The sequence below is a fragment of the Microplitis mediator genome, chromosome 5 (genome assembly GCF_029852145.1).
Source record: "Microplitis mediator isolate UGA2020A chromosome 5, iyMicMedi2.1, whole genome shotgun sequence".
Taxonomy (NCBI): Eukaryota; Metazoa; Arthropoda; class Insecta; order Hymenoptera; family Braconidae; genus Microplitis; species Microplitis mediator.
Window position 1 is genome coordinate 10,476,596 of NC_079973.1, and position 22,671 is coordinate 10,499,266.

The 22,671-nt window shown below is 32.5% G+C and overlaps 1 protein-coding gene and 1 long non-coding RNA gene across 6 annotated transcripts in view; one reads left to right on the plus strand and one right to left on the minus strand.

Annotated features, from left to right (window-relative positions):
* Window positions 1-22,671, plus strand: part of LOC130668593 (homeotic protein ultrabithorax) — a 639,564-nt gene that overhangs the window by 298,154 nt on the left and 318,739 nt on the right. The window lies entirely within an intron of this gene.
* On the minus strand, window positions 77-2,718 carry LOC130668599 (uncharacterized). The gene is made up of 3 exons (XR_008990053.1): window positions 2,664-2,718; window positions 1,087-1,192; window positions 77-241 (listed from the first exon to the last, which is right to left on the minus strand). It is a non-coding gene; the product is annotated as an uncharacterized LOC130668599 (long non-coding RNA).

Below are 22,671 nucleotides of genomic sequence, written 5' to 3' on the forward strand. Positions count from 1 at the left end.
AAAAGATTTCAGAAACATCGCTAATAAATGAAAACAAGCCCTTTAAATTTTTTTTGTAAATAAAATATTTTTATTTACTCATAAAATACATTTATAAACCTCCATTGTGTTTTTATAATTATGTTGCGATATGACTTGTTCTTCTGTCTGCATATTCTTGTATAGTTATACATTTACCTTGAAACAAGTGAGTTGTGCATCGATTTCCTTCACAGCAGCCATGTCCTTGTGATGGATGGCACTAAAGAAATATTATATTTTATGGATTTCTCATTTTTCAGTAGAAATTGTTGTAGTGTATCGAGAAGTAAAAACAATCAATTTTTTTTTTCCGACTCCAAGCCTTTATAAGAAGAAACGATAGGCCCAAGCTTGGCCGAGGGTTGGCGAAAGATTTATTAACTCTAGGGGAAGCTTGAAATCTAAGCTTGGCCCAAGTCTGTCTAAGCATCGAAATAATAACACCGAGCCAAGCTTGAGTGCCGGTATTGTACTAAGTCTGAAGCTAAATAAGCACCTACACGTATAAATAATAAATGAAAAACAAAATCTGTCAGTTGACCCTGCGGGCCAGCCCCAAAATATCCCGTTAATTTGGCTTCTTAAGCTGTTTACACACACACACACACACGCACGCACACACACATACACATATCTCTGAAAATGACAGAATAGCTTCCTAGGACCTCAAAACGTCGACATCTGATGAAATTTCGATTCTCGAAAATCGGGGTGAAAACAATACCTCTGTTTTTTTTTTAAATTTGCAAGTTTCTCAGCGGGAAGTTAAAAATATATTAGGAGACATACGCGTGATGGTAACATATGGAAATAAATTTGTACAAGAGAGAAATCGGGTGGATTCGGAATCAATTAAAGTGAAAAGTATGAAATATTCAAATTTCAGTCTTGCACGAGATTTAATGTCAACTGTAATTTGTTAAATGATGAGTTTCAGGGTTGAAATGTCAAAACTTAGAGTTTTGTCAGTTTAAACTTATTGATTAGAATTTTAAGTTTTCCAAAACTATTCATGTCTACTTGTAACTTTGTTTTTTTTGTCTCTGTGTTGTAATAATTACTTACCCAACCGCCAGGACATTCTGCATACACACCATAATAGATAACAACCGATACGAAAATTGATAACAATAAAATTATTTTTGACATTTTTTTATTTTATATCTTGAAGCTGAAAAATAAAATAATTATTCAATTTAAATTTTGGCACAAAATTGTTAAGGTACGACGAAAAAAGTTCTGAGACATTCCGCTGTTTTCGAGCTCCTTAAGCTCGAAAATACTTTTCGATACCATTGTTTTCTTATGAACTTTTCAATCCCAGACACTACATTATATCATAAAGTATCCGCGAAAAATGACATAAAATGTTATTTTTTGAATACTTCATCGATATTTTTTAAACTAAATGATGGATTTTGATGTTTAATGTAGCAATCAGCGCGTTTTATTGAGTTTTCAAACTAAATTTGTTGAAGCGACAGTTGAATCGTGTTAAAAAAACGTCTATTAAGCATTAGTTCTGCTTAGTTAGTTACTGTTTTTGTGACATTAGTTTTAATTATTCTTAATTGAACATAAAAGAATAAAGTCGACAAAGTTGATAATGCGTATAGTTTAAAAAAAAATATTTAAAGAATCGCATCTGTAGCTTTCTTATTTTTCCACCTGCGCATATTTTTAGATTTATTTTTTCGTAATTGAATTGTAAAAAAAAAAATTCGATCAAAGTCAACTGTCAGCAAACTTTAGGATCATGTTTACTGTTCAAGAGTAGTTTAATGTTAGAAAATAATAGTTGACGAATTTGATAACCTAACAATGATACATCGTACAAAAATAAATCGTAAAAGTTAACATTTTTTTTGTGTCGCCATTAACATTTAAAAAGTGTTGAAGTTACTTCTAATGATACTCGCATTTTTGGTTGAAATTTTAATAAAAATTGTGTGTTAATAATATGGCCGTGTTGTGAAGGAAATCGATGCGGTACTATGACTTAACCCTGATTAAAAATATTCATTGAAAAGAATTGAAAATTATTTCAATTCTTTTCAATCTTACGGAGGTTTTGGAAAGTATTGAATGGAATTGAAATTTCGATCATTTAAATTCTTTCTAATTCTTAAAATGGAATTCAAAAGTATTCAAAAGAATTCAATCATTCATCATTTCATTACCTTCTAATATGGAATTATTTTGGTATTGAGAAGGATTCAGAAAGATTCAAAAATTTTAATTCATTGGAGTTATTTTCAATCCCATACGTGACTCCAAAATTCAAAACTTTTTTGGTATTGAAAAGTATTCAGAAAGATTAAAAATATCAATTTATTTGAATCTTTTACAATTCCTCGGAAGTTTAGAAATTCTTATATTATTTTGGGATTGAAAAGTATTAATTTTATGTCCAAATGAAAACTTTTGGGTATAGAAACTATTCAAAAGGATTCAATTCTCATCTTTTTCAATACTTTTCAATGAATGTTTTTAATCAGGGTTATCCTAGCAAAATTCGTCAATGTTTTAAAATAATTTTTCTTTAAGGAAATCTAACAACCAGCGTAACCAAATATCTGTTATTCGAATGACCCTTAATTTCAATAATTTAAAATGTAAAAGCAAAAGTTATAATCTCTTACCAATACTGTTCCGTTGAATCTTTAGAAGCTTCTGGGTACCGATTGGTAACAAATGGGGTTTTTTATAGTTGCAGAATTGTTTGAGTGGGAGCCTTCAATGTCGAAAAACAAGTGTCTAATAACCATTTTATCATTTTTTGTATACGTCAGAAGCGAGCAAGGAAGAAGGACATTGCAGCAATTATGATAACAACATTTGAGCTCTACAGAAATTACTAAATACACTGTAATTTTTTTATTTTTGCATATAGTATTAATTACTGCTTTGTAATTTTTACTATATATTTAGTAATAAATAGTAAAAGTAATGCAGTCATTGATTTGTATTAGTATTTCTTTTTTCATTTTCTCTGTGTATAGAATAAATAGTCGCTTTTATTTTTGTCATACAGGTTCATTGCTGACTAGTTTGACTTATCAACTTAAAAAAAAAAGTAAAGTAGATAAATAAGCAAGTTATGCAACATAGGTATGATAAAATAAACACACATTGCTTCGCATTAAAATTTGAAAAATATTTTTCTATACATTTTAGACACAAACTTGACGATTTTTGTCCACTTTTTGTCAGGTGGTTCATTATGCCCCAGATATTGCAGATCGGCCTGAAATATCTTTAAAACATCAGATATATTATGATTTGACCGAAAATGAAAAAACAAATTTTACCAAATTTTTGAGGGGGGCCGTCGTATCCGACCCTTCCCTAAATAGGGGAGACCGGGGCGCTACGGTCCCCTCAAAAATTTTGTAAATATTTTTTTTTTTCCATTTTCGGTCAAATAATGATACTTCTGATGTTTTAAAGATATTGTAAGCTGATCTGCGATATCTGGAGCAAAATGGACCACCAAAAAGAAATTTGCTTCAGAAAAAATTTTTTTTTTCTAAACTAAAATGAATTTGAAAAATTAATTGATTAAAGCTCTTTTAGGTCAACAGATTATATTGTGGTTTAAATCATAAAATAAAAATTTCAATAAAACTGCTTACGTCAGCTAAATAAATTTTTTTCTAATAAATTTGAAGTCCATGGGATCGTAAAGCTACGGAAATAATATATTTGTGGTTAAAATATTTTTTTTCAATAAAAAAAAACAAAAATTTTTTTAAAGCTTTTTTTGAAGGTGGGCCGTCGTGCCCTGGAAAAAAAAATTTTTTTTTGAGTTTTGGTAAAAGTTTAATGGATTTGCTTAAGAAAGGACCAAATTAGGTTGACCTATAGATTAAAAGCCGTAAAAAATAATTAGACTCAAGGGGGCCGTCATGCCCTGGTCTCCCCTATATTATTTAACTTGCTTATTTATTTACTTTAATTTTTTTTTAAAGTTAATATGTAAAACTAGCCAGCAATTAACATGTATGCTATGAATGAGAGCGGATATTCTACATTAGTGTTCAATTATTGTTATCATAATTGCTGCACTATCAATTTTCCTCGTCCGCTTCTGAAGTATACACGGTAAGAAATATTTTGCGTATATCACTATGCCAGTATGGGCGGGATCGCCATACTGTATGGTATCGAAGATTTTTATAGGTTATGAAATTGTATGCATATATGATTTAACCATTGCGGGAATAGTAACATTGGCGATAGTTGTCGCGGACGCCGCAATGTCAGTATGGCCATCAGGCCATCAGGCCTACAATAATAATTTAAATGATAGCAATAATAATAAAAAGTTAAAGGCTATTAAATTTTAATTTTATTTATTTCCATTCTAATATAGTAAAATTTACTAAATTATTAAATATATATGATAAAAGTTTAAACTGATTAGATCCTGAACGCCTAAATTTCAGACGTACGTTTCTTAATATTTTGCAATCGTGAGGCAAGTACTTTAAATTCAAATTTAATAAATTACAGTTGATACTAAATCTCGCGCGAGACTGAAATTTGAATATTTCATACTTTTCACTTTAAAGTCATATACAGTAAAAAATATTATGTGTCTGTGTTAAAAACCGTCACTGTTAAGTTTTCTCCGTTGATTATTTTGTGTCAAATCCACACAAATCTCTGTGTTATACGGAGAGAAATTTATGGTAACCATTCCTAGTACGTTTATGAAATATCATCCCATACGGTTATGGTAATGATTACTTGGAATTATGGGATATAGGCCCATACTTTCTGGGAAAAGTTCCCACAAGTATGGGAACAATTCCCATCATTATGGTAACAGTTCCCATATCGCATGTGAAAGAGTTATGATAACCATTACCATAATATATGGAAACCGTTATTAATATATAAAAATTCATATGGTGAGTATGTGACAAATATATGTCAGCAAAAATTTCTGATAGCAGCCGCATTTATTTCGTAATAAACATGAAAAATGGCTAAAAATTTTTTTTTTAAGATTTCCCGAATGACGTCTTTCATAGAATAGGGCACCGTCTTGCACTAAAAAAACACTAGTTAATTATTAGATCACTTGATAATTAGAAGACATAATAGCATTTGCTATTACATCACTCATGAAATAAATAGGGTGTATGTATTAGAAGGGTGTGAGGATGTAAGATTCTCACCGAAATCCACGGATGATGATGCTATATAAGCCAACTTCTTGAGAATCGAGGGTTGCTATAATCAAGGTGGTAGTTCGCGAGTCGAAGAAGGCGGGATCCGGGGATGACAGAATTGCCAGAGCCGTAGCCTTTACGACTTGGCCATAGTATCAAACGATCTATTCTACCATTAAGATAGTCTTCGAACGATTCGGTAACCTTTGGGTCTGTGAAAGCGATACGGCATCGACTGTAAGGCCAACGGGACCGTGTGATGTTTCATGAACACTTTCTTCTTTTTCTATTCCTTTTACTTTTTTTTCTCAGTATTACCTTTTACCATTTTTTTTGTCCAGTTTATTCTATGCGTTAGACTGCTACCAATACGGTATCAGCTATCGTTAGAATATTCTTCAGCTTTATCCACATTCCTTATCGCCCAACTCTGAAAGCACCCCAATGAATTTTCCCAAGAAACGAAGACGAGTAGTATACAGTCTCCTGACACAGTATATCGCTATAAGATTATGAGATTTCACCTATAGGGTAAGTTGATCATTTATTAATACCAGGGGATAAAATAGACTCGATTTTTTAACAGAGTGTATACACAAGATCTTTATGATAATATCGTTACTTTTTATTTTGTCACTCTTACGATATTTACGATGTACTTATCAATTACATCGTAAATATGCATGTGTACAAAAATATTTGATGTCAGTAACTTTTGAAAATATGCGAAAACAGGCTGACTATAAGAGTACAATTTTCATATTTTTATCGTCAAATTATAAAAAATTTAATATATTTACTCATTTTTCGGCTGATTCTCTATGCCTGGGACAAATTTGGTCATTAAAAATATTTGAAAATAATAATTTTTTTTTAATTGATAAATTTTTCATTTCGATTAATTTTTACAGTATTCACAAATGTACTCATCGGAATAATACTCATCTATCATTCTTAAATTGAGTCCACAATTCCTTAGATTCCGAATAAAGTTCATTGCAATAAAGACAGTTACAATCATCAGTTTTAACTTTTGAATAATTTTTTTTCTTTAATTTGTTTTTGAGTTTTATACTTTATTAGATTTTCGTTAAATACAGGTGTTTTTTCCTTTATTTTGAATTTTAAATTCAAATTCAATTGTGTTGCAATAATTGTGAAAAAATCATTACAATCAATTTTTTTTTAGTAAGAGTGGGGGAACGACTCATTATAACATTAATGTTTCTTAATGTGACCCTGGCGCAAGGCTGTTGGGTCATGTCATGAAAATATAAATAAATCTTGATAAAATAATTCATCTATGTATGAAAATCTTTAGTTATTTTGGATGACGCAGTTAGATAAAAGACACGAGTTAACATAATTAAATATAGTGGGATAAAATAATATAAATAGATATTTTGAATAATTATTAATCCATAAAGTAAATAGTCAAAGTATCGATAGCTTCTGAATACATGTAAGTAAATAAGTATATTTTAAATCCAATTTTTATACTGCTATTTTGTGCTCAAAAAAACAATTCGACTTCTTATACTTTAAAAAAATAACTTTTTTTTCAACTTTAAATAGTCAGAATAACTTCCTAAGACCTCAAAATTTCGAGATCTGATGAAAACTCGATTTTCGAAAATCAGACCGAAACCAATATCGTACGTACGTATGTGTGTAAATATTCATAGCTCTTGAACGGATGAACCGATTTAAATCTTTGAGGTGTCATTCGGCGCGGGTTGTGAATATCTTGAAGCTGTAAAAAATTTGAGCTTAATCGGTAGGGTGCGTTCGGAGATATTTCAAAAATAAAATTTTTTCAAAAATGTTTTATTTGGATAACTTTTAATTGGCTCAATGGATTGATTCAAAAATCTAATCAGCTCTAAAACTTTATAAGCCGCGTCTGATGCCACCTCAACCATCAAAATCGGTTCATTCGTTCAAGAGAAACCGTTGACGAAAGAATTCAAAAAAAATTTTTTTTTGGTTTTTTTGAAATTTCTCAAAAACGACTTGATAAATCAATTTCAAAATTTGATCAGCTTTAGAACTTGATAAAACACGTCGATTGCCGCCTCAACCGTCTTAATTGGTCAATTCGTTCACGAGATATCGTTGATTAAAAAAATAGTGAAAAACGTTTTTTTTCGGATATCTACAAAAAAATTGAATCATTCGATTTCAAAATCTAATCAGCTTTAGAACTTAATAAAACGCGTCTATTGCCGCCTCAACCATCAAAATCAGTTAATTTGTTTGCGAGATATCGTGGGAGAAAGAAATGCTAAAAAATGGTTTTTTTGAAAACAATGACAGAAAAGTATTATCGAGCTCGAAGAGCGTATTACTCACAACAATGTTTTCGAGTTCAACGAGCTCGAAAACAGCGGGAAATTTTGGGGCTGGCCCGCAGGGTTGAACGATAGACCGATTTTTTTTTTCTTAGTATTTAACAACTAATGAAATACTTTAATCACTTTACTTCTTTAAAGCGAACAATTGCGCTCTTAGTGCGGTGTTATTTCAACGGCGTTTTTGGGGTTAATTTCAACACCAATATCCGAGTCAAAAACCAAATTCGGATTCAAGTCTCAAGATTCTCAAAGGTTTTGGAGGATCAATTTAGAATTTGAAGTTTGACAACAGTATAGAAAGTTATCCTAGTTTGTTCCTAGTATATTAGTTGCGACCAATTTTACCACTTTCAGGAGTAAACTGGAATAACATAATCTGGATTAGAGTCTCGAAACATGAAAGAATAATTTTATCCGCATTTGAACCCAAGTCCGCAATATAACTTTCCATTTGTTGATGATTTTGAGATCTTAATTATAATTTAAACTCGTTAAATTATTCGCATTTAGAACTCATAGTTCTCAATGAGGATTTTGATTACCAAACTAGAGTAACTTTCTAGGCGGCAAATAAAACATCGAAGGAATTGAGGCTTTTGAGGAATAAACTAGAATTCGTTTTTTGACTCAGGATAATCTACACACCCAGATAGTTTGGACTTATACTGGTATTTTTTTTACAGAGTAGCAAAGGCTTTACTGAACTACTATACGAGATGTTTAACATGAAGATATTTTTGTTGGCAGTTTTGGTAGTGGCTTTGTTTGCTGCCGAAACTTATGCATGCCAATACGGCAGCCCGGTACGAACAAAATCTTGCTATTATATGTATAAATTATAAACTGAATTGAGTATAATTATTAAATATATTTTTTATTTGTTTCCCAGTGCATGGGTAACACGGATTGTTGCGAAGGTCATTGTATAGCAATGCTGGGTTCAGTAGGGAGATGTGTATTTTAAGCTTACCGTAAATTAACTATGAACTCACCGCGACTCAGTTTACATATATATTTTTCCAAATTTACGGGACAACAATCGCGACTATTACTTTGTGAATATCTGATGTTATTTGTAAATATATGTAAACTTTGTGCAATGAATTTAAAAATATATAAATGTCATTTGCTGATTAAAGTTTCAAAATTTTATTTTAAAATAAAAAAATTCTACGGCCTAACGCATTTGCATTACAAGCACCTGAATATTTTTTTTTTCCTAAAAATTTATTAAACATGTATTTTGAATGATGTTCTATATTATCTTCCAAGCATATCTAAAAATTTTTTAATCTATAAATGTAAACTCTCTTTCATTTTTTTTTTTTTTCATACGAGCATATCCAATTCACGTGAGTGGCAATAATGGAATAACCAACCGATACGATGAGTCCACGAAAGCTCCATGTCGATAACTATCTATCATCCGAGCCGGTCAGCGAGGGTTGTTTGCTTCAATGATTAACTGCAAACTGTAGTCCACATAATTTTTTTCATATAACTAGTGTTCTGTAGTCAATAACAACGAAAATTTGATTTGGTGTAGTAATGGTGATTTTGTGAAAACGGAAACACATAAATAGATAATATAAAATGTAATAAGGGTTCTTGGCAAACGTTAGTGTAGGAAGACCTAAAACGGGTTGGGTGATGGAAGGAATGGGGTAATTTTTGCTGTGTAGGTGGCAGAAGTTACAAGGTACCAACGGCGGTGTAGTATATATGCATATGTATCCGGTGGGACGGAGTGTTATGCATCTGCAGGGGGTAGAATGTGGAATCAGGCTTGCGCGGGACAGAGAGAGCAACCCCTACCGGAAGATCCGGGTTTGACGGGGTAGTTTCCCGAGCTGCTGGAGGTCGAGGGGCAGCGGAACGGTTCCACCGAAGGGTGGAATGGAATGGAATGGAGTCGAGCTGGAAAGAGCCGTAGGGTGAATAAGGGAGCCAGGGGAACGGGGTCTGGAGATTGATAACGCAATTCCAAGACTGCCATTATCCCCGACTACCGGGCAACACTCTTGCGTCTCGCTTCGGCGCTCCTATCTTTTTCCTCTTTTTCTTCCGCTATTTTTCCTCTTTTATATATTTTTTTTTACTTTGTTCTTTTTTTGATTCTGTTCTCGTATCCTCATCCCAAAGGCTCTTTCCATGACCGGGGACGCCAAGTTTCAGAAATGTTAACTCCATAAATGCCAGACTATTCCTCGTACAGTCCATGGAAGAAAAAACACGGTATGATAGAGAACCCTGACAATATACACTGAAAATAGTAGAAATAAACTTACGCAAAGTATATATACCTGTAATTAAGAGGTCGTTAACTTTAACGACTGCTGCGGCACTACTATTCTTTAGAAAACCCGCGTTTTCGGCTCACTAATTCTTTCATTTGTTTCAGTTTCGTAGTTAACAAGGTAATTCAATAGCTCCATGTTGTTCTGATTAATGATAAGTTGATACGGGCCATAAAATAAATGACTAAACCAAAATTGGATTGGGTTAGAAATTATTTTTAACTTTAAATGTTGAGTTTAATAATTCAAAAACTTGTAAAGTTGGTTAAAAAGTATTTCAATCTCACTTATTTTTTATTACCGAAAAAAGTTGTGTAATATCTTAGTGCCGGAAAGATATGAAAAAGGTCTTAAGATAATTATGTGACTATGGAAAAAATCTAAGAGTAGATTTAAAAGTGCAATTTTCTACATGAATGTAGAACTTAATAGACAGTTAGGAAATTCCAATAAATAAAACTAAAAGCATTTTATTTTTTTTGACATAAAAAACATCCTTTAATTAGAAGTTTTATGTGCAGTTTAATTTTAAAGGATGTCAGCTATTAATTTCGCTTTGTATTTTTAAGACGGTCTGTTTTCCAGTGTACGGTAATTTGAAAGTCCGATTGACTGGTACACGGAAAAAATCGGTAGCAGCTACAGAAATTATCGGTAGCTGTTACTGAAAATTAATCGGAGGCTGCTACCGATAATTTTTTTCCGTGTAGGACTAGTGTTGTTATTATTACAGGATTCTTGTTGGAGACACAGAACCATGTAACAGGACTAAGTACTATTGCAGCTACATATATTTTTCCGTGTACTGGTTATAGTAATGGCGGACTTATAGCTAAAAAATAATGAATATCTATTGATCAAAAGTGAATTCCTCTGATTAATTTTAAGAGAGTGACAGGAAGAAAGGATTTCTCAGTACAAAAAATTTTTACTCGCTACAAAAAAAATTTTTACTTGACTCAAGATTTTTTTTGTATAATGAATTGACAATAAAAATTTTCTTAATGCGAGAAAAAACTTTCTTGAGGCGAGAAAAAAATTTCTTGAGACAGGAAATACTATTTTGCACCAAGAAATTTTTTTTGGCCTTAAGAAAATTTTGTTTTCAATTCATAATAAGAAACATTACTTACGTCAAGAAATCCATTTTTTCTGTGCATAAAATTGGTGTTAATATGACATTACAAACTTGAGTACAGAAAAAAAATTTAGACATAGCAAACAATGGCCAGAATAGTTTTTCGAAATGTAATGCAATTTTCTTTTTAGAAAACCGAAAATTTACTAACGCGACAAAAAACTGTTGATTTTGGTCCGGGTGTTGAAACTATACAGAAGAAAAGTCTTGAGTCAAGAAAATATTTTGGAAGACAAACTTTTTCGGGAACCATGTGAAGATTTTCTTGAGCCAATAGAATTTGTCTTGGTCAGAGATTTCTACTTTATTTTCGAAAATTTTGGTTTTCAAAAAAACTTTCTTGAATCAAGAATGTTTCCATTCAATCTAAAATTTTTCTTTCGAACTATAGATTTTTAAAATGTTCTTGTTTTAAAGCTTTAAGTGTCACTTCGGACTATATTTAGAATGATCTTGAAATGAATAACTCAATAAACTTTTCTGTGCAATGCGCACTCAGAGAAATGTAAATAGTTGCAGCAACTAAATAGTTTACATGCAATGCTAAACACCTATTTAAACACTTCAACTAAACCCTAGTTCAAGTTTTGAGTTTCTACGTGGAAAACAAAAATCATCTAAAATCTAAACGAAAGTACTTTTAAAAATATAATTGTAAGTTTAACTACAAGAAAACTTTTATTCAGAATCCGCACTAATTATTTTGATCATGTCCATCTAAGACTATTCGAAATTCAAGTTGATTGATAATCGAATGATGGACTAATATTTCATCAATAAATTAATAATTTTGATTTCGCCCATAAATTTTTATCATCTCGTACTTTATACTTTTGTTTGCGACAGATTATCGAGACACTTGTTTTCAGTTTCTTTTGTTGTCTCAGCAACTCTGTCAGACGTAATATTTATAGTCCACTTCTCTTCGTTTTGTGAAAACCTCCAGCGACGCTGTTTCTTTCGTTGCCAGCTCACGTTTCCGTTTCACTTCCCAAATCCTGAACAGAAAAGTTGTTCGAGTTTATGGTGAAAAGAGGGAGAAACAATGGCGCTGTTAGTAATAGTATAGCAGTCATAGTGGTAGTGCGGGTATACCACCGAGCTTCGCGAAAAATACGATTATAACGATAATTGTATGTGCGGAGTGCAGGCTATATATCTTGTTTATTCGTTCCTAGCGCCTGGCTATGTGCACCTACAGAGGATGAAGGGGGTTATATACATACATTTGGTATGCCAGAACAAAGAGTGGATGGGTAGAAAAGAGGATGAGAGGTGGGCTCACAAAAACTGTAGACTCGGGGACGCGAATTCTCTCGCGCGAGTATTCTTTTTTTCCTCCATTTACCCCTTTGCGAAAATAGCTGCGTAGCTCTCTCTGCTTTGTATATTCTTTCAACTCCGGTCCATTCCGTTTATTGCAACTGCAATTGATAGGCGAGCATTTCGTTGCAATTCGCTCCGTTTGCTGATACGCTATATTTTATCAGTTCCCACTCCTTCAAACAAAACTAACATTTTGATCGCTGTTTTCGATAGCTCGATAGATTGTATGGTTTAACATTTATTACACAATTACTGTAATGCTGGATTAATGATTGTGATGATTTTTTTTTAATATTGAAGACAAAGTCACAACCCGTCAGAGTCGAAATCTAAGGCATACATTGAACCAAAATGAGCAAACTTAGACCTACAAAGACATATATCGTGAAACGAACGAATTTTTAGAATTGATTCTCTGTTGATCCCAGGCTGCTTCTAGGTCCTATTCCAGTCCTAGCTGTCATTAATCTACTGATCAAATCACTGGATCACTTGCAGCAATTCTTACTAGCCTTAGAATTTTTTAAATCGACCCTCTGTTAGTCCCAGGCTGTCTGTGGGACCCAATTCACCCTTTGGGTGTCATTAGCCCACTGGAGAGATGACTGGACCACTTGCATCAATTTTCCAGTAGTCCGCGAATTTAACAATTTTACCTTCTTGTAGTATTCCTTGCAAGTCCGTCTTTCTGTTGTCTATAATTACGTTCGCTTCACGATTTATGTCTTTGTACACTCAAAAAATTAAATAATAGAAACCACTATCTAGTTATGGTAAAATTTCTGCCATCAATTCGATAGTAGCGAATATTATCTAGATGATTGTATAAATCATCTAGATTGTAATATTCACCATAATTATAGTAATTGTTATAATCCTGTATGTTAACTAGAGTTAATTATTAATATTATTCTAAATCGTTATATTTACAATCCAGATGGTAACAGTTACCATCAGAAATTGTAATAGTTACAAGGTTCAAAAAATACTAAATGTTAATAATGACCAAATTTTATTTATTACTCAGTACTTGGATGATTGTTATTTTGAATCGCATACTCAATCATTCAAAGATATTGACAGAAGCTCTCTCGCTTGGAAATTTTTATTTTACGCTGATCTAGACGACTGTACGGTAACTTATTTCAAAATTTTAAACAATAAAATGTACATTACTAAATTATGGATTTAAATAGAAAATATTTGTTTACAATTTGAAAGTAAAATTAAAATGGGGCTAGTACGCCAATCAAGAGTTTATAATATAAATACTTTTAATACTTGTATTTTAACTTTTAAAAAATTGTCATTTTCTAAATAAAACTCAAGTATGTTTGTCATCATATTTGTATTCGAAAATTTACAATTTTGCAGCAGTACTTGAAAATTATTGAATTTTCGATCAATTTTTTCATTGCAATCAATAATATTAATTACCATCCTTGATAGTAACTGTTATCATTCCGATGGTAATTGTTACCATCCTGATAGTAACTGTTACGAAATTTATTGCAGAAGTTATCATCCAATAATTATTAATTCTATTAAAAAAAATTATAACACTGACTATTTTAGCATTGAAAAACGTTCCAATCATTCTAGATGATTGGAATTAAAAATTTAGTTTAATAAATACAATTACTTAATTTTCTGAGTGTAGGTCTAATTCATGCTTTTGCAATTCTAAGTTGGTTCATTTCAAGCTTTTACAATTATTATGTCCTAAAAAGTCTAATGTAGGTTTTTAATGCTCATTTAGATTCAAGGTATGCTTTAGATTTCGACTTGGGTTGATTTTTCAATTTTTTCTAATTTAACTTTTCATTATATGTCTGAATTTTATCACGAAACTCTGATTGTGATACAAATATGACTTTCGTCACAAACACAAAAATATACCATTATCACAAAGTCCCATTGGAAATTATTTCGCGGTGACTTGGTCTAAAGCTATTTCTAGATTTCTCTTTGTCGTTACCTAATCCGTAATAATATCTGTCTTCAAATCATGTTTAGTCCGGAAGTGAGGTCACGGAGGTTTTTATCATCCTCATGAACAGCGAGTGGCTAGGCGCAAAATTTTCTTATACTGAAGATTTATTGTTTTAGAAAATGTTTTTGGTTGAGTAAAAAAGAAAAGATAAAATTACGTACAAGCCGTCGGAAACAGTTGCACGCATTGAGAAGATAGGAAAGTGTTAATCCTAGAGAGAAACTTTACCGCTTGAGAAGAACTTGCGCGCTTATGCTAGAGAGGATTCTCATCCAATAAATTGGGAGCTTTGTCTAAGCTTTTCACGCTTGAGTTTAAATCCCGGCGCCAGCTTTACTTTTTGTCTGTGTGTGTATGTGTTTGCGTCGTTCTCATAATATTTGCACAGAAGAAAATCCTCAAAACTGAACAAATCATACAGTTCCTTTGATTCCACGTTTATTTCAACTATTTATGGAGGACATTTATTACTTCCTTGAAATAAATAATAATAAATACATTTTCTCGTGTCAACAGTCCATCTTTGTAGACAACATATGTATATTTTACATTTTTATGTCAATTTAATCCATTCCTTTTTCAATTTTTTTAAATTCGAAAACAGCTTTCTAGTATTTTCTCTTCTAAGTCAATTTCATTTTCGATATACTTCGATACGAGTATGATTTGGCACAATGAACCCTGTGAAAATTTTATGATTATTATCGCCATCGCATCGTGAGACAATTCGACTTTTGTTTGCATTTTTAGTAAATGAAAATGTTATCTATTGCTACAAAAAATAATAAGAACCAATTCATTGAAAGAACACACAGAAAAAAAAATTTGCTGGGGGGTCGACCCCTCACAGGGCCACTTTTGTGTTGCGAGCTGCTGTGAGATGCTGTAGTGGGTCTAGGGCTTCCTACAAATTTTTTTTCACCGCAAATTGAATTTATTTTACTTACTTCCGTGCCTACCGATAATCTGGAATTAATTTCGAGTCAATTGATCCCCGAAAAAAAAAATTCGCATGCGGGGTCGACTCCTCAGAGGGCCACTTTTGTGTTGTGAGCTGCTGTGAGAGGCTGTAGTGAGTCTATGGCTTCCTAAAAATTTCTTTTCACCGAAAATATAATTTATTTTACTTATTTCCGTGCTCACGGATGCATACTTTCACTAATGATTATTGAATGTTTGAAAATGAAATCGGGTTAAATGAAGCAAAAATTGATGTATGAAATTAAAATTTTCCACAAGTTTATTTAAACATACAAAGGGTTAATCAATACAAAGATTAATAAATGAATAAAGTGCAGAAAGGAAAAAAAGAATGTGAATATAGTAGATAGGGTGGATTCCCATGCGGCATTGAGATATTGGTTTTCATCCGGCCGTTTCAACGCTCGTAACATTTGATAAAAATGCGTGTTACGCGTTTTGAGCCAGATCCAGTCGGAGTGAAATAGCCGCCGAGGGAGTCGTACTCCAGGAGATCACGAGAGTTTTTCCTCTTTTAGTTATTATGTCTTTGCCTGAGTTTCTTGCTATTGGTACCAAAGGGTTGACAAGTTAAAATATATAACTGCTGAAAAAATAAATGTATCATCAATAAATTTACATCAGATATTTTTTTCAACAGATGAAAATTTATCTCTTTGAATAAAAGAAAGTTTATTTTTGTTTGTGTTTAAGATAAAAAATCTTATAATTAGTAAATAGGGGAGGGAAAGGCAAATTAGGATCAGGGGGGGAATCCCCTAAATTTTACAATTGAGGGTCATCTGATTTTTTTTTTTACTGCTTTCGAAAAGTTTTATTTTTGTGAAAAACTGTTAAATTTTTTTTTTAATGGCAGAAAAATTTTTCTATTCACTTTAAATTTCATTAAAAAAAAACATGTGACGTATTTGAGTCCCTGAAAACTAAGAAACTTCTTAAGTACCCCGTTTTGCCCCGCTTCCAGTTCTAGGTTCTGTTCTTTACGAACGAATAAACGTCATAAACATCTTTACAATTCTATGGATAAATTCGAGTTTATGTAAACCTGAATAATCAATGCGCATTTATAGCCTTCTATTTGGCCTATTTGTGAGCTGACAATATTACAACCCCTATTTCTGATGCGCCGTTTGCTAGAAATAATCGTTAACATGCCGCCACACGATAATTTATCTCTAAATGCAAAAACCGATATTTGGTTCATTTAACGTTAATTATTGCCACGGCTTTTTTTATTAATTTAAGTACGTATTTTATCCTCTCGTTACTTATCGATTTACTATGGTTTACATTTTCATCCGAAAATATTTTTTATTATTATTAAATTAACATAAATTTGGTATATGAATACAATTATGGAAACAGGAATTATTGCTGTAATTTTATAGAACTATTTCCTTATCGTAGAGGAATGAAACCGATATAAATAAGAATGGTTGCCATAATTTGTATAGGTTTCATTCCTACACAGAATAAATAGTTAGCTTGAGGCAGAGAAAAGATAGATATGGAGAAGGGGAAAGTCACCGGTGCTAGACAGCAGCAGCAGTAGTTCAGTGCTCGCCACGAGATCGCGCGCAGCGACCTGTGGTGTCCCTGGTAAGATATATATTTCAGAAGTATTATATTCCAAGTTTGAACACAATTTTGTTCCGTAATTTGACAAGGTGGCAAGTATCTTTTTTGATTGTACTATAATAGATCTTATGGTACACCATGAAATTATTATTGGATATTAATGGTTACTTAAATAATTTTTCTCGAAATAAAAAAATATAAGGAACGTTTCAGAAAAAAACAAAAAAAAAAGTTTGGAAAATCCAAAAGTGCACACCTCGAACGCTCATGTTAAAATGAAAATATATAAATTATTAATTTTTATTTTTAATTACAAAATTTTTTAATAAATATCTAGAAAGAAATTCGTCGTTTTTTTTTTTTAATTTAGTTAATTCTATGACAGTTGGTAATAAAAAAAAATCATTTGATGGTAAAGTAGAACCTTATGATATCAGCAAAGTTTGATGATAAAAAAATAAAATTCCCGATAAAATAAAAAAATGGCTGCAGTGTGTGTTTGTTTACATGGAATAGTGCCGGTTTTAACAGAAATGATTTATTTAAAAAAAAACGAGATGGTCTACAGTAGTGATTTTTGAAAAGAACCTTCTTTGCATAATTCTGAAGACAGTGAAAAAAAAATAAAGTCATTTTGTCAAACCGTTCACGAAATATCCGTGCCACAGACTTTTTTTGGACTACAGACTAACTGACGTCCACGATACATATTTTTTATTGAACTTTTTTTTATTATAATACGTATCGGACAACTTAATGAAAGTATCAGTCTTATTAATTAGTGTTTCCTCTTTAGGTTAATGTGCTTTTTATAACGTGTGAGTGTGACATAAAAATAATATATACAGCTTAATGAGGAAAAGTCAAGTGACCTTGACAGGTCCGTTATAAGCACAACCTCGCCACTTTGCTTTCGAGGCGTGCAAAAATGAATCGACAACTGTTATCGATGACTAAATAAAAATTTATTGAGAAAAATTATATTGATTTGGATTATTTTTAACAATACAAGTCGTACAAGGTACATAAGTCATACAAGTCACCACGAACTTTTGATCTCCGTCGCTGTTTCGTCCCGTATTTGAAGCCTCCATTCCAAGTGATACTGCTGTGTAACAGGGTAATAACGAGGCAAAAATAACGTGAAATGTTTATGTGGTCCGTTAATAATTGTAATATTGACACTATGCCACAAGTCCTCTTATCCACAGAATGAATAAGAATCTTACTGATTATAAGTAAATCAAAATATTCTTTATTATAAGTAAATCAATCTTTTGATTATAAGTAATTCAATTATGTCTTTTATAGTTTAGCAGCTTTTATTGCCACTTAGGCAATTTACTTTTCGGAGTTGGGCTTAATTAGTATGCAGTTTACTAAATTTTAAACATAATTCATCTATGGAATTAAAAATTACAAAAAACTAAAAGATACAGTCAATTTCTATCAAACATTTCTATCAAAAATGTTTCTAAGATAAGCGTCTATTTATAAATTTTAAAAGTTAATAAGAATAACCATAGTTTCCTAATTTTCAAACACCTCAATCTCGAAGTAACAAATCAGCAGAAACAACCCAGCTCTACACTGTCTCGAAGGAATAATTAAGTCTTTGGATAAATTACAAGCAAAGCCATACTTAGTCACTATATTTTAATGACCAATATATCTTTCTACAAATCAACACAAACTTCGATTTTATTTTCGAAGATTTCGAAAAAAATCAAAGTTTTTTTGTCGTCGATTGGTTTGTGGGCGTATCTTGATAAATTAATATTATGCCTTAGCTACGGAGAACTGAATGAATTAATTACTGGCAGTCACCGTTGGAAACTTAAATTCGGCGGCTTTCATCCAATGAAAGTCTGACAAAGACAAAAACTCGTTTCGTGGACATCCAAGTATGGGATTTTAGTTTGCAATTATCAAGATTTATGCAAAATCGTCATTAAAAATAGATTTCAAACAGCGCCGAGATAATAAAACATGTCGGTTTTTTTCTATTTATTTTATTGAGATTAAGCTATTGCGCTGCAGCATATAACGCTTTGTAAGAACTAACACCCATGATCATTTGAGTCTAAAGCAACTGAAGTAATTATGGCACTGACGAATTAAATGGGTTAGAGTAACGTAGAAGAGATATCGAACAGCGCGTGTGGTCGGATGGTGGAGGTTATCCGGGAATGGTGGTTAGATCTTCGCAGAGTTGCAATAACGGGGTAACGAATGGCAGCCATGATGACCAAAGCAAAGTGGGGGATTACGAGTACCCCCCAAGTCTCTGGGTTGTGCCAGTGAGTGAGTCCGACGATCCGATGTGTTGCCTAGGGATATGGTCCGATAAACACTGCGTTACTCCTCTGGAACAACGCTTCTCCTATCTATACTACCCACCTAAATTCGCTAAGCTTCGTCAATTATCACGAGTCAGCCGAATTAGAAATGCTTCCACTGTATATTCGATTCTATGGCCATGATTTACTCAGATTACATGGAATATCTATGAATATATTCTCGTCATCAGGAATGCAGAGATATATTTTTGAAACAATATTTTACTAATCACGTAATCACTTTAATAATGAACAGTAAATTCAAATTTCATTGCGTTACATATCGGAATGAATTATAAATTAAGTCTAAATTACATTTGTGATGATAAATATATTTAGTATTCATTATTTTACGGTTTGTCAAAAATAACATATTATTTTTTTGACAAAGGACTAGCTTTAAAAAAAAATTTATTTTGACCTAGAGACAAGTTTGGTCCATTTAGTCGAAATTTGTTCTTGAGACAATTTTGGTTCTAGTCGAAATTAGGCGTAGCAATTTTGCTTCTAGTCGAAATTAGGCGTAGCAATTTTAGATCATCCAGCCAAAATTGGCCCACGAGATGCCTGGACTATTTAGTCGAAATTTGTTCCTGAAACAATTTTGGATCATCTAGCCGAAATTAGGCCCTGTAGCAATTTTAGGTCATTTAGCCGAATTTTGATAATGGGACGTCTGGTCCATTTAGTGGAAATTTGCTCCTGAGACCATTTCGGTTCTGGTAGAAATTACGCATTATGGCAATTTTGGACCATTTAGTCGAAATTAGCCCATTAGATGTCTGCACTATTTAGTCGAACTTTGTTCCTGAGGCAATTTTGGTTCATCTAGTCGAAATTTATTTCTATTTGATTTATCGCATGGAGAAAATAAGTCTAATAGTATAGTTCGTTCAAAAAAACAAATTTATGTCATACTTTTGAGAAGGATTTATTTGATATTATCGTATTTTTAAAAAATAAAAACTTTTAATATAAAGCTATGCCACCGGCAAATGAACACAACAGTTACATTAGATAACAGAGGTAAGGTAGTTCATGTGAGTGTAAATAGGACTTTTAGAGGGTAAAATAGCAGTAATCCGAATAGCCTTGTGTGGCTTTGAAGCAAAATAATGTTTTTAATCTAAAATTAAACTTGAGGTAGGCACAACAGACTTAAGAAAAGTTATATTACATTTAAAGGTAAAATGGCACATTAGAGTTATAATAAAACTCTGAGCGGATAAAATGACTCCAGTTAGTATAATATCGTGCTCGTCGAAATAAAATAGATTAATAATGAAATAGTTTTTAATATTATTATAATTGAATTATTTTTTATGATACCAGCAACGAAACTTAGTTTTAACGTTTCTGTATGCAGCCAGTCGAAATAAGCCAAGATTTTAGTCGAATGTCGCGGATAAATATTAGCAAACTCTAAGTTCAATCATGAAAAATCTAGTGTGCGACACAGGTTGAAACACGATTTCAGACTGCAAGTGATGTCAGCCGCCTACAGCTCGGGCAGCCAACTTCACTCTGGTATTAAATCGTTTATCGTTTCAATTCATCCCTTGTCACATAACATCTTATACGACTTAAAGAATTCATAGTCGATTCTTAAGGAATATTATTTGCTTGACTTAATTGCGTTTAGTTTGTAGTAAAAATTTTACTATTAGAACATAGCTTATAATTCATAACTCGTATTTTCGTTTCTGCTATAAATCAATAGTATATTGCACACCAAGGGAGGAAAGTAGGGCATTTCAACTAGCGCGTAGTGGCCTACTCGAGTCGGGTGGGATGTGACATCCCCCTCCACAGAGCAGGAGTTCCAGTTTCAGTGCAAGCATAAAAAACTATGCTTCATTCTTAGCTATAATCTGAAAAAAGAACTCGTTGTTACCTATTACATATTCCAGTGACCATAAAGGATCACTTTTATTCTGTTCACCAGGCTTTCATTGATATACAAAGGCAGATGAAAATGAAAATAAAGCTTACGTGAATATCCCGGGTCAATGCCACAAGTTTACTAAGACGCTTGACATTTTGATGCTGAAGTTTTTTATCAGACATTACATATTTTTAAAATTGAGTAGAGTCTCGCTCACCCTCAGGCAGGTACATATAGTTCTCATAAAGGAGATATCGCTTCCGAATCAAATGACCCATTTGGTTTTAGGATGGCTATTTGGTCGACCTCTGTGCCGCCGTGGGGTACTTCAGGATGTTGGAAGCGATGTTGCATAGTAGAGTACTGTCTAAAAGTGCATGGTCAAAATGCATATAAATTTGATCATTAAATTTTTCATTTCATAATTGAGACATCTGTTTTGAGATACAAATGCTATTTACACAATAAGTCATGCAAATAATATGACCAAATGAATGGACGACTTGTAGAAAAAGGAAACATTCTAAAGTTTTGAAAATTGAACCTCTTTGATAAGATAGTCTTTGTCTTCGTGCTCTCAATAAATAACAAAACTCATGTAAAATCTTGAACTGCAACCCCAAGATCTATGCCCCTTAAATGTTTTCGTATCTGACTCCGGTTGAGGTCACCCCGTTGGCCGTGTAGCAGCATCTGGAGCCATATCCAATGGTTCCACAAAAGAAGCCAAGGAGATTAGCAGAGGTGAAACACGTGTTCAATGCTTTCATGTATTCGAAGACAAGGGGTTTCAAACTACCGAATTGCTAACATAGGTATTGGGTGGTAAAAAAAAGTAAAGCAGAGAGTAGTTTGATGGAGTTCAGAAGACGTCGTTAGGCCCATGCGGTACAGCCGGTTCAACCTGAACCTACTGAATACGCGGAATACGAAACGCGGTCTGTTAACGGGACTCCCATTTCTATCTTGTAGACCATGAGGAAAGGAAAAGCATCTTTTATAGAGTATCTTAGGGAGTTTAAATCATCCAACCCCGCAGATATTAAGATGCGTTATGATCACGACTTGCCATTCATTTCTGTATATGACCTGTACGCTTGGCAATCGACCAAATTGGAAAGCGCAGTTGCAAAATTGCTCACACACCCTTCATTCGGGTTTACTTACTTTGGAACTCAGATGTATTTGCGAAATTACTTTTAAAGATAAATATACGACCAAATTATTTAATACTTTCTACAAATAATCATATATTGCAGCAAAGTTACTGTAAAATTATAGATATCGTTTTTTTTAAATATTACTTCTGTAGAATTGATTTTTGAGTTACGAAAATACACTCTAAAACCAAGTGTGTTACAAGTGTATTATTTTAACACATATTAAATGTGTTCTATGTTTAAGGCCATAAGCAAAACTATAGTTTTTTGTAGTCATTTAAAACACGTTTCACGGTGTGTTAAATATCTACAGATTGGTTATGGCGTTTCAATGTTATTTGGGAATTGTGTTAATTTTGACTACACACTTGGTTTTAGAGTGTATGATCAAAAATCTAAAAACTCTAGATCGTAACTTT